This window comes from Lonchura striata, unplaced genomic scaffold (genome assembly GCF_046129695.1).
Source record: "Lonchura striata isolate bLonStr1 unplaced genomic scaffold, bLonStr1.mat Scaffold_187, whole genome shotgun sequence".
Lineage (NCBI taxonomy): Eukaryota > Metazoa > Chordata > Aves > Passeriformes > Estrildidae > Lonchura > Lonchura striata.
Genome location: NW_027461120.1, coordinates 217,734 through 222,360, shown reverse-complemented (window position 1 = coordinate 222,360; position 4,627 = coordinate 217,734). Strand labels below are relative to the sequence as shown.

The 4,627-nt window shown below is 34.7% G+C and overlaps 1 long non-coding RNA gene across 1 annotated transcript; it reads left to right on the top strand.

The window, feature by feature from the left end:
* The first annotated feature begins 8 nt into the window (after positions 1–8).
* Positions 9–3,869, top strand: LOC144248582 (uncharacterized). Its single transcript, XR_013341868.1, has 2 exons — positions 9–230; positions 3,716–3,869. It is a non-coding gene; the product is annotated as an uncharacterized LOC144248582 (long non-coding RNA).
* The last annotated feature ends 758 nt before the right edge of the window (positions 3,870–4,627 follow it).

Sequence of the window (4,627 nt, the reverse complement as noted above, 5' to 3'; positions counted from 1 at the left end):
CCCTGGGGACACCGGCGGGTCCCTTTGCCTTTCTCCTGCCCCTTTCCAGCCCGAGGCTCCTCTGCCCTCGTCCCACACACAGCACAGGGGCACCGAAGGGGAAAGGCTCCAGAAAACATTTCTGCGATTCCTCAGCAATTCTTTCAATTCCCCGGGGAGAGGAGCGTGAACTCACAGCCACCGAGGCCTGACGGGTTCCTGCAGCGAGAGCTCGGCGCGTGTCCGCAGAGGTGAGTGCGGCACCCGAAAGGAAAAAGCGCGGGAGACAAACGTGATTTCTTTTGCTTCAAAGTTATTGCAAGTTCTTAAAGCCCGACCAACTTTTGCTCTTGCTTTTGGTCGGGTGGAGCAGGAGCAGTGGGCAGAGGTGGTGCCATTGATGCGGACGTGCCCGATGCTTTCTGGGGCAGAAAAGGGAGATTAAGCTCGCCTTACGTCAAGCAGCTATTTAAAAAGATTTATAGCTCTTTAAACGTAGCGCCCTTTAATTACCATAATGTTTCTTCCACGATTTTAACTAATTCTCGGTGTATTTTATAAAACTTAAAATAACACCTCCTCCCCATAAAACAGACTCATCAAGCATTAGACAAAAATTCCTTGTGCCAGTCTCAGGCTTCCACATCTAACAGGAGACCCTCCCCGTAAGCAAACAAAAAAATCAAAATAACGTACCAAAACTAGTCCTTGCTAACATTAAAAATACAGCTCGACCGTATCCAAAAAACCCCCGATTTTATTTCTTCCAAATGCCAAATACTCTTCAAATTCTAAATCAAAAACTCTTAAAAAACAAAAACCATTTGTCCAAGCCCACAAAAAATATAAAACAATCCAATCAATATCCTACATTTAACAAAACCCACTACACAAATTAGTACCATTTGAAATGTAACATAAATAAAAATCTATGACTAAGAAACATATCTCCCAATAAATAAAACCACTCTGTAAAGATATAAGTAATAATCTCAACTCAACAAGCTAAAATTTCTCCAAAACCAAAAGACTTAAAAAACCTTCAATACTTATAAATAACAACATTCAATATGTTAAGTGTTAGTAAAATCAAACAAACTTAAATGTCAATGCATTTAAATAAATACATTAAGTTTCTTTTTATCTATTAAAATTAAGTTTATTATTCCTTACTATCAAAATTCATTCAGTCTAAATTTAAATGTTATGTAATATAACTTACCCTAAATTTTATTAAAAATCACTTCTCTAAACTATACAGTATATGGTTAATTTTATTTAAAAAAAATGAAACTACTCAAATTACAACAACTAAAAGAAAACACTAACAAACACCTATTCAGAAGTTAAAAAAATATAGTGTATTATGTCATCAATTTCATCAAAAATTCTGTTCTTCATTACAATCTCTACTCTTTTTATCTTTCATAAGTAACACCAAAAAATAGCAATTACTATTCATATCATGCTATTTAAGAATTTTACTCTATTTCCTTAATATATATTTTTAAAGTTATCCTAACTTCTTCAAACACTTACTACTAATATACTAATTATATAATAATTTTTATAATAAGCAATATTTATTAAATATTATTATAATATTTACAACCAACTTTCATGTACTTTGTTATCTCTTTATATAATGATCTAAAAAACACATAAAATTTCTAATTCCTACTTTTTTTATTCTCTACTTATACAGCTCTTAAAACAAGTTAACCCTCTAACTAATCTCTACACTAACTCTATAATTTAACCTAATGTTATCTCACAGTTTTAAATATTTTTCAAGACTAAAAAAAAATATATTTTATTAAAAACCTCCTCCAGACTGTTAATCTTATCACTTTCCTCAGTTATTATTACAAAATCACTTCAATGTAAAACCCGACTACAACATTAATTTCTATTTCTAAGTTTCACACTAAGTAATCGCTCTCTCATACATTTTCTCCACCTTCACACTCTCAATATCCAAATCCAAACTCACAATCCTGTCCATAACCACTTTCAAATCTTTAAACAAAAGTTTACTATACTCAAATCTATTCTAAAAACACTTCTAAAAAATCCAATTATTAAATAATGTAATTCATCTTTAATCCTAACATTTTTACTCTTAACTACTATTTTTAGAAACATTATATAAGAATACATTAAGTAACATTCACCAATTAAAATTTAAACTAGAACCTAACCCTAACTCTACCTAAATAAAATAATTAACAAGAAACCCAAATATTTTCTACGTCAAAAATAAAATTCAAATAATTTTAACTTAACAATTTAACTTTATCGATATAACAAATAAACTTATTTTTATTTTAAACTTAAAAAATCATTATCCACACATAATTATTTAACTTGCTACTAATTTAACATTTATCAACTGTTAAAAACTCTAAAATAACGTACCATCTTTTAATACTTACTAATGATATAATTTCACCTATGTTACTAATTATAGATGTTATCTAAGTAATTCCTAATTATTGTCAATTTCTTCTTTACTACGTACATTATTTTATTCTTATATTTCTTCATGCTTATAACTGAAAAATTATAACAACTTATACCATTATCTTGCAAGTCTCTATACAATTTTATAAAACAAAACTTAACAAGACTTATTTCTCATGTCAAAACATAAAGTTTACTTATATCTCAACAAGTACAAAAACCCAAGTCAATTTCAATAAGGACCATAAAACCAGATCACACAAAAAACACACTCGCCACTCCACAAATAAAACACCAATGTAAATACAAAGATACACTACACTATGTAAATACAAATGGTAGATTACGCGAGAATTGCAACATACGCCTGACGTCTTGTACTGCACCCACCAAAATATAGAAACTTTAGGTTTTTTTATAAATATAAAAATCAATATTATAAACATCTTATTTAATAACTTACAAAGTATAAAATTCTATCAAATATTATACTTCTACTCTCTTTACTTTATTTACTTTTAATTATATCACTTTACCAATTAACCAACCTAAAACAAACATTTCAGTAACTTTAACTAAAGTTTCAAGTTTAAATACTTTGTATTTATCTAGCGCTTCTCAAAAAAAATCCATTCTTTACCTACTTACTTAATATACCAATAAAAAACATTACAAGTAATCCATATAATTAAAAAGCCCTTACATTATTAGCTCTTAATATAAAAATAGTTACCAATTTAAAACAAAAAAGTAATTTATCCATCAATAGTAATCAAAATATAAAAGTAATTTTAAGCCTTGAAACTTAAAAATGGTAGGATCACATTTTATACCACCTATTACTTCAACAACACTAAAATAATTAAATCAATTGAAATATTATCTAAATAAACGATCTAATTCTACATCCCTTACACTAAATACCTTTCTAACAAATATAAAATATTAAATACGCAGTTTTACAAAAAATCAACAATAAATTTTCTTTTATTAACACACAAACATAAATATAAAAATTGAATAAAAGTTATAAATGCATCTAATCACATAAAATCTACTTATAAAAGTGTACAACTTTAAGAAATATCAAAAATAAGAATAACTAATATAACAATAAATAAAATTTAACACCATAATTTTAAAATCTTATAACAAAATTATACATTTAAATTATATTATTATAATAATAATAACGATAACACCTTCTTTATGTTAATATATGCAACAAATGCTTAACAAAATCCATTAATAATTTTATTTTTTTTTAATACAGAGGGAGAGGGGAGACGTGGGAACGGGAAAACCAGAAACTCCCACGGACACTGAAAGATTTGATCTGCAGCCTCGGGAGAAGCTGGGATTGATGTGCAAGTACAAGACGCGGGCATTAAGCAGGAAAAGAATGAAATAAAAGGCAATCCCTTCTGTTTCTGTGGCTGTCAGTGAGAGCCTGCCCCGGCTGAGCGAGAGAGAAACCGCGTGGGCACGATGGGGAAGGGCTCGCAGGGCAGGGCTGGGGCTGTGTGGGCTGAACGGAGAGTTTGCACCTTCTGACAGGAGGCGCTGAGCAAAAGTCCCCTCGGTGCAGCGGAGCCGAGCGAAGGCGCTGGGCTGGAAAAGCCAAATAAAGGCCGGGGTCAGAAATTCCGGCTGCCTCGGAACAAAGAGCCGTGAGCGCTCCTGAGCCCCGGCAGCTGCTCGCTCTGTGAACCCCCACGCGCCGGGGCTGGGTTTGCCTGAGCCCCGAGTGCCCCCGGCCCAAGAGCAGCCCCGGCCCTTCCCTGCTGAGCGCGCAGCGATCGCAAAGGAAAAAAGGAAACTCTGGCCGGCAGGGCTCTCTCTGCGTGGGTTAGGGCAGGGCCCTGCGGGGAGCAGGGCGCTCCAGCACGGACAGCCCGGATCCAGAGCAGCTCCAGGGCTGAGCAGCGGGCTGGGGACAGCTGGGGACAGCCGTGAGCAGAGCCCGTCAGCCTCCCTCCGGGGCTGGGACTGCCTCGAGCACACAGCTCCTGCCAGGTGTGGCACCTTCAGACTCCTCGCCACAAACGAGTTCTGATCTCGCTCTCGGGGTGACCTGCACCTCCTCCCCAGAAACCGCAGGAATTAGAATTTCGGGCCGCTTTTACAAACTTTACGTCAGCTTTGCAAATGCAAATCCCAGCGGGTCCCTGCTTCCCAGAGCGCC